The sequence below is a fragment of the Equus przewalskii genome, chromosome 20 (assembly GCF_037783145.1).
Source record: "Equus przewalskii isolate Varuska chromosome 20, EquPr2, whole genome shotgun sequence".
Classification (NCBI taxonomy): Eukaryota; Metazoa; Chordata; class Mammalia; order Perissodactyla; family Equidae; genus Equus; species Equus przewalskii.
In genome coordinates, this window is record NC_091850.1 from 53,907,328 (window position 1) to 53,920,571 (window position 13,244).

The following is a 13,244-nucleotide window of genomic DNA, read 5'->3' on the forward strand; positions in this document are numbered from 1 at the left end:
CTATTTGCTGTTAAGGATATAGGAGAATTATATGGGAACAAAGCCTACTTATCAATATTATTTAGCATCTTTAGCCATGTTCAAGATCAAGGTGTCTGTTATGGACTGAATTTTGTGTCCACACAAATCCCCGTGTTGGAGCCCTAATGCCCAATGCAGTATTACTAGGAGGTGGGGCCTGAGGGAGGTGATTCAGTTGAGAAGAGGTCATGAGGATGGGGCCCTAAGATGGGATTTGTGCCCTCGTAAGGAGAGAAAGAGAGACCAGAGCTGGCTGTCTCTCCACTGTGTGAGGACATAGAGAGAAGGCAGCTATCTGCTCGCCAGGAAGAGAGCTCTCCCAGAACCTGACCATGCTGACACTTTCATCTTGAACTTCCAGCTTCCAGAACTATGAAATATGAATGTCTGTTGTTTAAACCATCAGAAATTGGTAAAACTATCTTAGTCTGCTCAAGCTACTATAAGAAGATACTATAGACTGTGTGGCTTATGCAATTGACATTTATTTCTCACAGTTGAGAAGGCTGAGAAATCCAAGATGAAGGTGCGGGCCAATTGGGTGTCTGGTGAGAGCCTGCTGCCTGGATTACAGATTGCCGCCTAGTCTCTGTGACCTCATGTGGCTGAGAGAGAGAGGTCTGATCTCTCTTCCTCTTTGCAAGAGGGCACGGATCCCATCGTGGGGCCTCACGTTCGCTACCCCATCCGTACATAATGACCTCCCAAAGTCCCACCTCAAAAGACCATCACATTGGGTATTAGGTTGCAACATGTGAATTTTGGGAGAGGGGACATAATATTGAGGTTCGTAACAGGAACTTTTAAAATATATTTTAAAAATACATTTCTTTATTGGCAAAGGCAACTTGTTAATGAACAGCCATTGGTGGGTAGGGGACCTATTTCCCTGCCTTCCACTCACCAAGTGAGTCTTGGGTGTCAGGTGGAGGGTCACAGGGACAGGCAGATGGCTGAGGTCCTGCAAGCCCCTGCAGGAGTCAGAAAGGGGAAGTAGCACCATTCAGCTCCCCCTGCAAACCAAGTTCTCCCCAGCTGCGAATCCACCGAAATGCCGAAATGCCGCTAAGCTTGCTGATGGGCTTTGAAGGGATTCTGGAGGAGGAGATGATTACCTGTGATCTCAGGTAAGAGGCCCTGTCCACAGCCCCGCCCCCATGTCTCTCTTCAGAGCAGCAGGCCGGTAATTGATATTTGGTTGCAGAAGAATCCTCCAACAAGGCTCCTGGGAGCTGAGGGCCATGCTGGTGCTCTCGGCTGCTGGATCGCATTTCGCTAAGAGGTTAAAAAGCAAGCTGCGTAGAAAAACAAAGCCCGGCTGGTTTGTTGTTCTGGAGGGACAGACTGGAATCAGCCTTCTAAGCTGCAAGCACGTTTGTGAAGCCAAATGGGTTTTTTCTCTTCTCTTTTCCTCCATCCATTTCTTTTTCCTATTTTCAAAAGCAACTGATCCCTTCAGAGGTGCCTCTTGGATAAGCGATCGGGCCAATGGCCTCCCCTCCTTCACGTTGCGTGGGTGCAGCTCTGTGGCCTTAGGCTGGGCCTGGCCCATCTTGTTTAATGGGTGACCCTGGATGATTCTTTGCACCCATTTGAGTACCAGGAGCCCATGGCTCTCACAAGGCTTCCTGCTGCAGAGACGGGAGGTGGCAGGTATGGGGCCTGCTGTGGAGCAGAGAGAAGGATGGGCCAGAGCTTCAAGCTTCGCCCCAATGGTGTGGGCAGCTGTGTCTGTGTGACGGGGTGCCCTCTGGCCTCTGCAGGAAGAAAGGAGTTTAATAAGGGTGGTCATTTTCATGCAATATATTTGATGCAAACTATACTCAGGAGTGAGAATTTGGCATGGAAATTCGTCCATAAAATATGGAAGTCTCTGAGGAAATCCTATGAGTTGAAATATATTAAATGAGAAAGTCATGTCTGAGTTACTTCCACCGGCTTCCTCTCTGAATCGTGACACAAGTAGAGCTTCTCTGGCTGCTCCCAGCCCATCAGTCCTGGGGGTTACAGCTCCTCCCAACACCACCAGGAACCAGGGACCAGGGACCAGGAGGGTGGTTTTTCAATCTTTGTTGCATGCGAAGCATAGATGACACTTGAAAGATAATTCTTGTTTTAATATATATTCACTCATCGAGCTCTTAAAAATAGGTTGGTAAATATCTGATTCACAATTTCGGGGTATCAACAATAGGTTGAAGGATGATTAGAGGACAATGAAGTGAGTGAGAGTGTCAGGGCCTGTGTTCTGAAGGTGTCATGTCCAAAGTCGTCTGGTTGCTGAGTGGACACACACAGGGAACTTGTCCTGAGGGCTCTTCTGTCGCCTCATCTGAACTGGGTTTGTGCCTCCCCTACACATACTCTATTTTCCCTCACGATCTCCATCCTTTCCCTTCCGGACACTCACTATGGTTTACATTTGCAGATGTTTATTGAGTCCCTGTCTGTCTCTCCTCTAAGATGTCCTTTTATAAGAGCAGGGCCCTGTTTCCTCTGCTCCCCACTGTCTACCCACCCCTGAGCAGCACCACGCCCAGCATGTACAGGAAGGAGTGGCTGTAGTCACTTATGGATTACTTTATGGGGATCATAATGTGCCAGGCAAGGATGGACACAAACAGTCCTGGCTCACAGACTGAGCTGTGTGTGTAGGGGAATGCACCAGAACATTCTAGAAACTCTTTTTTACACATTCAAAAAATTTATAAAATTTTTTAAAAGATGGCAATCGATTACAAAGATGAAAGACCTAATATTGTTGGTGAAAATAATGAAAAAAATAACATGCTTATTGAGCACTCACTATGAGCCAGGCTTTGTTCTATGCGTCATATACACACTAACTCACTTAATCTTCACTCTAGCCTATGAGATAGAACCTCCTTTACGTCTGGTTTATATACAGGAAATTGAGGCACAGAAAGCTTAAGTAATTAGCCCAAGCTCATATACCTAATAAGAGAGGCACTCGACTGTGAAGTCAAGCAGGGAGGTCCCAGAGTCCATGTTGTAACCAGCCCACCGGGCTACTGATACAGCATTTCAGGTTCAGGCCACTCAATGATACGTGCTCACCTTCATATTGCTTTCAGTAAAGACAACGCATTGAATTTTCTCAGGCGCTTTCAAAGTCAGTGCACAGCTCCATCTTAACTCTTCTTAAATAAGTTTAGAGTCAGCACCACTAAGAAATTATTGAGAAAAAGAGATAGAAGGGGGAGTGCTGGATTCACCACACCCGGTGCAGGGCTCCACACAGCCCTCCTGCAGTATTGTGGGTTGCTGGTGGAGACTTCTGGGGAGAGTCACAGGTATAAGTGTGTGATGGAGAAGACTCAGAAACCTGTGTTCCACTTGTATTTCAGGGGGTGAATGGACCATGTAACACTTTCTTGTCTTCCCAAGAAAGTATTCCAAGACAGCAAGGGCATCTCTTCCTTGTCAATAGGAACCTCAATGAGAAAACTCAGAAAGATGAGAAGGGGATTTTCTGAAAACATGTAGGTGTGATACTCGACCTTTTAATCTCAAGTTTGTATGCTCAATGCCCAGCAAGCCAAACACTGAGACATCTGTGCTTGAAGACGGAGAAAGATTTATTTGAATCGGCCAAAACAAGTAGGCGGGAGCCTGGGTTTGCTCTAAATCACCTCCCCAAGCACAGAAAACAGGAGGGCTTTATGGAGCTAAGGGACTTGACAGGCAGAGCTTTGGGGAAAACAAAGGGGTCACTCCCAATAAGACTCTGGACAATCTGACTTCTGGGTTTCCACGGCTGCTAAGGGCCAGCCATCAGGTGATCACAACTTCCCCAAAGTCATTCTCTTTCTTCTGCAAAACAAGCTCACAACTCCTCTAGAAAACAGGCTCACAAACTCCTCTGGAAAACAGGCTCACGACTCCTCTAGAAAACAGGCTCAAGACTCCTCTAGAAAACAGGCTCATGACTCCTCTAGAAAACAAGCTCATAACTCCTTCAGAAAACAAGCTCACAACTCCAGAAAACAAGCTCACAACTCCTTCAGAAAACAAGCTCACAACTTCTCTAGAAAATAAGCTCACAAGTCCTCTAGAAAACAAGCTCACAAATCCTCCAGACCCCTGAGTCATCCCTCAAGTTTAACAGGAAAAACAGCACATTGGTTTACATCTATAATACCCCTCAGATACCCAGCTTCACGTATGTGTTAAGAAGATTGCCTATGCATTTTGCCTATTCATAATTGATGCTAAATGTTATTCTTAGCTGCAAGTAATTAGTTTTTTTGGTGTTTAAACATCAATACTTATTGTAAAATAATAATTATTAAAGAATTAAAATTAACTAAAGTTAAGTGATTAACTCTAGTGTTGAGAGGAATGTAGACAAGAGTACGAGAGTACATTTCAGAATCAGTTGCTTTACAGAAAGAACACTCTTTGCAGCCCTATGTGACTCAGGGAGGCACGAAGCCCAATTGAGGACGAAAGTTGAATCTGAGGAATGAATCATGGCCAGAGATCATTAAAGTCCCTCACACACCTTACACACAGTGCTGCTAGAGCTCAAACACGAGGCTCCATTCCTAATCTGCTGCCCCTGCTTGGACATCACATTTCATTTCCTTCCTAGAGTAGAACGCCTCAGTCCTCACTGGTCTGTGATTGTGCTCCCTGAGCGAGAGTGAGCCCCCGCCCACTGAACACGGGGTGGTCTCATGACTTGCTTTGGCCAATAAGATGTTAGCAAAGTGGACACAGTCACTCCCAGACAAAGCGCTCAGATCCAGTGATGGCTCCCACAGGCTCTCTCTTCCCTCTGCCAAGGGGACACGCAAAGTTTTCTTGAGTAGCTGCTCTATCAGACTCAGAAAACAAGAACCCTCTGGTGCTTATTGGGTGTGTGGGGAAAATCAGACTTGAAGAAGTATGACACTGTATTTTTTCTTTTGGTGAGAAAGATTGCCCCTGGGCTACCATCTGTTGCCAAACTTCCTCTTTTGTTTTTTCTCTCCAAAGCCCTCCAGTACATAGGTGTATATACTAGTTGTAGGTTCTGCTAGTTCTTCTATGGGGGATGCTGTCAGCATGGCTTGATGAGTTGTGCTAGGTCCGTGCCCAGGATCTGAACCAGTGAACCCTGGGCCCCTGATGCAGAGCACACGAAGTTAACCACTCAGCCACGGGGCCCAGCCCTGCCACTGAGTTTTTATTGTTATGATTTGGAGATTGTTGTTACTCTAGCATATTTCTGCCTGTCCTGCTGATACAATCCTGCATTTCCTGTCATATTGCAGGATTCTATCCTTTTACTAAAACTCCTTCTCTCCCTCCACCCAAACTATAACCCTCTCTTACCAGCTTAGTCTTGATTTTTCCTGGCCCTCTTCTCTGACCAATCGCCTTATTACATAGATCAAAGTAGCCTTGCTGGCCATGCCAGGTCCCTTCCCTCCCACCTCTCTGATTATCTCTTCTCAGGTCGCTCTCCTGAATCTATGCGACCTAATATCCGGGAGCTGGTTTGTCACTTCTGGGCTGTCATCACAGGAAAAGCCAAATGTGCAAAATTAAATTCTCTTTAAGAGGTGAGGGTGCTATGAAGACCATGTCCTCCTACATGCTACATGTCTACATGTCAAAACTATAACCTTATCCTATATGCATCTGGATGATACAACAGAAAATAGTGGTGTGTGCTCTTCAGATGAAAATCAGAGTCTGTTTGTCTTCTGTAGGAACCATGTTAAAAGCTCCCTTGTAACTTAGCATGATATACACGGCACAATACATGGTGGCTCATGGGTGAGAGAAGGTCACAGTCTCTGGATTAAAACCACTGACTTCTGTCCCTCCTCCATGGTTCCACAGTCAGCCAGGGACACCCCCATCCATTCACTGTGGGTGCCAGGACCTTTAGAGCCATGCTTGACATCCTGCTCCTATCTTCAAATTCTGTCTGTCACTGTGTCCGGAGGGCTCTCCCTCCTAACTGTGGTTTCTTTGTCTCATCTGTCAACCCCTAGTGCCCATATACCATTATTTCCTCATGGGGTAACCACCAATGCTCAGGCACATCCCCCAACCCCTTTGCTCCTCTCCAATTCATTCTCTTCATGGCAGCCCCAGGGAGTGTTAAATTCAACAGTGGGTCATGCGACTCACTGCCTGACATCTTTGATGGCCTCCCACTGCTCTTAGGAACTGGCTCCCAATCCCTACGTCATCTACTAGGCCCATTCTGGGTAGAAAGAGTAGGGTGCTATAACAATATATAGCAATATATGCCTTACCTGAGAAATGACTAATGGAAACCTGAAGGTTAGGGATAAGCTTCATTCCTAACTTGTTAGTGATTTACCTGCAATACGGCACTAGAGTAGCCTGGTCTGGGCACCAGCATGTGATGAGAAGCACAGAGCATAGGGGCCCTTGTCTGAGACTGGATGACATAGGCCTTGCGGATGGTGTTCAACCACTTGAGTTTCCAAGATGTTATAAGTTGTTATTGCAACGTAATTGCCTATTTTGTGATCAGTTCTGGGTATGTGTGTGAAGGAGTGGCTGAATAATATCCGAAGTCATGAAGAAGCTTCTATGTGATGACAACTCCCTGAAAGAATCAATTTTTCTAGAAAATAGATCCAGACTTGATCATCAAATGCATACATTGCAGTAACTAAATGGCTGAATTCAATAACTACCAAAGTTCCTTATCTCAGCATATTAAAAAAAGCTTATGTACAAAATGTGTAAATGAGCCTTTTCTCCTCTGATTTCTGTTGGAAACACTTCCACTGGGATGCCATCCGAGTTGTGTTGTGCCCTAAAAAGTAAAAACCGCCTACCACATGCTGTTCAGAACCTTGTGAATGTCTTTGTCCCTGGAAAGGCAGGTTGCAAATCACCTGCTAATCCCTGAGGCTCCTGAGAGGGGTGACCTGTCCCATTCCCACTGTCTCCTCCTTCCCAGCCATTCTAGAGTCTTGGAGACATTGAGATTCAGAGTAGCAGGTGCTTAGTGAACCATTTCCTTTTTGATTGGACGACATTCCCTAACACTCAGCTGGAAGCAGCCTCTGGATGTTGACCTCCTTATGCTGTACTTAGATTGTGTGCACATCATCCCTTGTGTCATTCTGGGTGGCTGCCTGCTGATCCCCTTTAGTTGTGTTTTTATCCATTTAATAAATAAGTATTGTGTGCCCCTCTGTACCCAGCGTTGTGCTGTGACTAGACAGTAAAACCTTGAACCTAGACCATTGCACAGAGAGGAAACTGCAGAGACCTAAAGAAATCACAAGGTAACGTCCTCCAAACACCTGGAAATGGCGCCATTTTTCTTTTCTGCTGCCATCAAGAAGTAATTTTACCACACAAGCTCAAAAAATGAATTGGAGAGATATCGATAGGAGATACTGGAAATGGCATAGCGATGAAGAAAGACAGTACACAAAGTGCACCCAAAGACAGTTTTATGCTATTGATAAATATTCAACTCCTCCCAATGTATTAATTACTCTTCCAATGACTTTCCTATTAAAAAGAAGAACCCAAATCAATGTCAATACATTAAGGTCTAGTTGAGACTTGCAAGACCCACCTATTGAATTGAGTATATAAGGTAAAATTCACAACTGCTTTTGTTAATAAAATGAGTTTTCTTTTAGACAAGAAAGGGTGATAATTATTATTCACAGTGGCAGATCATTGTCCCTGGGAAAGTGTTCAAGGCTTAGGTTTTCAGAAAGGAGGAAGGAAGAGGGGGAGGTCAAACTGCTCTTTATTGGCTGACAACAGGTTAAAAAAGAGGATGTTCTCAACATGTTCTTTAAAAATAAAGCAAGTTTTGGTTTAATCAGTATCTTTAGAAGAAAGCACCAAGGGCGCAGTGTTGACTTCACAATTCCTAGTCACTGCCACCCCTCCCAGAGACTTGCGGGTAGTATCTTGGCCTGACCCCAGTAAGATGCTTCCAGAGAGGTTGTGACAACCGTTGACTGATGCTTTGTTTTGCCAACCTGTCACAGTAATCCAATAGCTTGCTAATTTAAGGCAAGGTCTTTATCTAAAAACATCAAATGTGTTTTATTGTACACATCTGCGTCAGGAACTACCCTGCCAACATATAAGCTTTTGCTCATTTCAATAAATCAGCCATGTGAATATCAAGAGGAAAATATGCTTGAGGGTCTGGGGATCAGCGGGTTTCCTAACATGCAGAGGCAAGGGCCAGCGCTCTGGGCGCTCCCCAGCATTCCTGGGAGGTGTTAACTACTGTAAGCCTGTCAAGAATGTCTCTAGTTTATACAGAAAAGACAATTCATCTGGTTAATAAAAAGGGGTAACATTTCCTACAGGTGAGCTTCACTGATCAAGGGATAAAAAGAACTTTTGTTGCCACTTTGGAAAGATGCATTGTAGATCTAACCTGTGCTTTTGATGTAAACTTTGAAAGCTCTCAGAGCCTTGGAAGGGGGGTGTTATTGGCGGCTGGGCTGGTCTTTACTGAGGAGATGACAGAGTTCTGCAAAGTGACACAACACTTTGACCTAAAATGCCAGAGAGAAGAATAGCACAGGCTTTGTAGGGTCGACGTGGAACCAGTAAAGTTACAGAGCAGTCATGCATCTTTTCCCCTCTAAATCATACCACCAACAAATCCAAGCTTTTTGCAACAGAATGTCATTAAATCTAGGAGCACTTGTAGTATTCACTGTTACCGAGGGTTGGCACTTACTACTAATAAAGTAGTAATTGAAGAAAGTAGATGTTCTTGGTAGCTTTACCACTAAAAGCCCTGCTCTTAGTGATGCAGGGGTGCTGGCTGGAGGGAGCTCAGCAGAGCCCAGGAATTGGTATCCACCTTTTGAACCAGCTTAGTGGACCCCATCCTTTGGGATGGCTGTGAAATCTTGCAGAACCTTCTTAGAAAGATTAGGTTGGCTCAAAAGGGATAGTGGAGTCATTACTGCACAGCAATAGTCTTTTTTAATCTGGGACACCCCGAAGGGGTTAGAATTTGGAGTGAGGGTAGGGAAGTTGGGAGACAAAGCCCTCTCCCTCCCTTTATCTGGGATATTTATGATGCACTCCTCTCTCCATACCTACACATCCTAGTTCCATCCCCCTCCCAAACTCCAGCCAAACCAGACCATATTCTGGTAGGTGTGAATAGTTGATTTTGTTTAAAGCTGTCTGGGTTTGCAAAAATAATAAGACAAGAGTGGTTATCAAAGGTTTAATTCCTTGTAGAATAATCCAGCATAAAATTCGCTTTCCTAATGTCAGCTCTGTCTAAAACGGAGAGCTTACACTGTGTGTGTCTCCTCTTTGTTTTATTTTTCCACAAGTTAGACGAGGAAAGTTACCAGATTTGTAGAGTTTTATTCAGTAACACAAATCATTGTACAGCATTTCAAGGAAGTATGAAGCAGTGAACAAGGCCAAGTGTTTAAAGATCTACTGCCCGAGCAATGGATGGCTCCTGTTTTCCACAGCGGATATTGTTTCGGTACAATGGAGGCAATGAGGTGGTCCCAGGGACACCACACTGTGGGAACCTGGAGCAGGAAACAGACAAATTATGTATCACGATACAGCCAGGCATTTCCATCTTTTAAAATGCACCATTAACTAAAAGGCCCTATAGGGTTTCCTCCAAGGGCACTATATCATCAGTGATATGTAAATGTTGTCTTTGTCAGTTTATTTTTCCAGGTGAAAACTCTTCCTGTCTGTGAAAGAAGGCTTTTGTGGCCACAGCTCCCTGGTTTGCCATAAAATCAGAAGGGATCGAGTTCCTGTAGAAAATGTGCTGTCTAAACTTTAAATCTGAAATCGACTGGTCGGAGCGAGGGGATGATAAACATGGGTAAAGACGCTTTTGTTCTCATTTAATTCGAGTAAGGGATGGTCAGGGGCCCCTCCCCCACAGGCACAGGGTAGACGCTAAGAGAATGTTCTTCTGTCTGTTAACGCAAAACTGTGCTCCCTCCTGGGAAGGTCAACACAGACTCCTGTTTGGGGGATAGAGGACAGCTTGTTTCTCTCTTTCATAAATCATTTTCATGGCAACAGTTTTCCATCAAAGTAGCCACAATCCTTTCCTTGGATGCCTTTCTGTCAGAGCTGAATTCTTCATCAGAGTACACCAAAACTGGGGAATACTCTGGTGGCATTTCAGATACCCTAACCATAGTGTCACAGAGTAGGGCTTTGCTGGGGAACGTGTCCAGGCAACAGTGACAAAGAAGAGTCTTCTCCCAGGTGGCCTCTCTTGTGGACCTGTTTCAGCTGTATTGTTTGGGATAAGTCAGCGTCTTGGACAAAGGTTCGAGGCCGATGTCACATCGTGGTTACGTGGGATGTGTTTGTTATGCATTTATCTCTGAAGCATGTGTTCCTCCTGCACCCCTATAGCTTTAGCCTCCGTGACCCTGTGTGTTCAGGGGAGAACAGGCAAGATTCCTCACCGATCAGGAAGCCAGGCCTCCTCTCCCTCCCTCTCCTGGAACCTCTTTGTGTCCACTTTTGGCAGCTTGCAGCCACGTTTCAGCAGGAAGAGAATCAACCAGCCAATGTGTCAGGGGCTGACCACTGATGGCAAAGCATTCTGCCCCAGTGGGAAAGCATTCTGGCCCAGTGTCCAGCTAATCTTGGCCACTTTGGAATTCCCACTCCTGCTGGAGTCACGTGGGAAGGTTGGCCTGAGCTACATATGGGAGAGAAAAGCTAAGGAGGAGCTTTCACATGCAAACCACTTTGACAGAATGGAGTGAAATGAAAATAGATTGTAATTAAATGAAGCTTTTTAATTTAAGAAGAACATCAGAGTGTAGACAATGAGTTTGATGGAAGGCTTCCCTTTCCACTTACATTGTTTTGCGTAGAAAGAGTCAAAAATGTCTTGTCACAGGGTTGCCCATACAGAATTGATTATAATATAGAAAATATACTATAACATTTTAAAGCTATAATCTTTGGATGTGAGCAATAGGCTATAAGTATATACACAACGGTTTGTCTTTTAACCTCACAAATCCCACGTGAGATTATCGCCAGCAGTTTCCAGATGAAACTGAAATTTAAGTAATTTGCTCAAAGTCTCCTTAATAGTGCATTAAGCACTGGGGTGTGAACTGCAAGGGTGAGCTTTGCTGCCGTGCACAGTCGGAAAATGCTTCCACTGCTTCGGAGAGCTGTGAATGCACGGACACACGCGGGGCTTCTGACGGCTGCTCTTTGTGAGCATGTTAGACCTTCTAATCCATCTTAAGTCTGTTCCCCCACTTCCGCTGAAGCAGTGGTTGGCATGGGGAAGAGCAGACATTCAGCAGGCAGGTGTGGGGGTTCCGATCCTGGCTTTCTGGTGGCTAGTATGACCTCCAGAGAATTTCTTCCTCCTCTGTGTCTTCACCTCCTCACCTGCAAAGTGGGGATTGATCATAATTTCTGCCCACAGCTTTGTTCTCCTGTGGAGGCCACACTGAGAAGCTGAGCACACCTGGTCAGCACTCTAGAAGAGTCAGCTGTGATCACACATAGACTACAGTGGTGGAGGCACCACAGCATGGTGCTTGGTTAACTGTGTAGAAAACACTTTCTAGTCAATTGTATCAGCATACATACTGCTTTGAATTTTTAAGAATTTTCATGCAAATTTACATAAGGGGTCCATTTAATCATCCTTGTGCATTTAGCAGCACTTGGGCTTCATGTCGTGGATTGGGGCAATAAGATCTGTTCTCTGTCTCAACAACCTATAGACAGTGTTTAAAATTAGAGGAGCCACCCTGAGTTTGGTGAGTGAGGGACAGAGGAATAAATCACCGAAGGAAGGGACCCAGAGAAGCATGGAGCCCCTTAGCCCAGTGGCGGGGGTAGAAATGCGGAGTCTTTCTGGGAGAAATCTACCCTGAGTCTTATGGTGTAAGAGGAACTGGACAGGTCAGCTACTGCGGGAGGCGGGTTACGTGGAGGCAGACTTGGAGATGAAACTTGGGCTAGAAGATGTTCATGAGGGTCAACACCAGTGAGAAAAAGAGGAAGGAAGCAGGCTTGGTCAAAGAGAAAAGTGAAGCTGTTATGCAGAACCACAAATACCCAGCCAACTCAGAGGGAGCTCTGGGAACACATTTCTCATCAGAGACTCTGACATGGGGAGTGAATCCTGCATTGCTTGGGTGCAGGATGTGGGGTGCCCCAGGGAAGAGCATGACCTGTCAACTGAAGAAATCCTGAAGGAGCTGACAGCATGGCAGGGCAGCAGGCTCTTCCCTGTGGGGTATTTGGGAAGTCAGCGCATGTCTGTGTTGATCACGTCCACCCCTTGCACTGACCAGATCTATTTCTGGGACCTCCTGGGTTCTTGTGGCCTCCCCACTACTGAGGGAACACTTTGAGAGGGAAGTTAGTAGGTAGACCAGAGACCCTACCACTGCAGCTGTACTTAGGGCTGAAATTGATAATCATCCGCTTCTTCCTCCACTATCCATTCTAGATCCACTCACTCTCAGTGTCCACATATGCCACCCTTGGGTTTACTTGGTACTGTGACATAGATCCTTCTCCCCAAGGGACATAACCCCATGGTCAAGATGCCCTTCTCGGGCCAGTGTGGCTATTATACCTCTCCATTTAGAGTCAAAATTGGGCACCGAGGTACACAGAGGCACCCAATAGATACTCTGAGTTCCATACATATTCCTCCCTTCCCCCATTGTGCAGCAGCAGCTCTTCTTCCTTCTGTTGATCAGGGTCAATAATCCCTGCCAACAGGGTGGCACCTCTTCTTGTCTGCTGGTCCCTGAACTCAAGAAGCCCAAAGAGCCCAGGAAGCTTACAATTCATTAGGCCTCTTGCTTTGTCCCTTGTAAAAGTGGGCGCTCTTTGGGAACAAGGACTTTCAACTTTGCAGAACCCAGAGTTGTGGGGAGGGGTCATTGTGAGTGATGGTTAGAGTGCTTACACCCCTCAATGGCCAGACTCATGGATTCTCTCTATTGGTGACATGACACCATGTAAAGATCTTTGGCTAAAATTACACACTGTGCTCTGAAGGGTGGCACTCCATCCTCACAGAGTGTTGCCCACATCTGATACCTGACTGTTTCAGTGCTCTTTGGAGAACAGTGTCCTTTGGATGGTGTCATATATGACATGATAGTAGACCCCATACCATTGGGCCCACCCTTGCAACTCCCATGCTCAGAGGACTACCCTGATTTGGTAGGGTATTA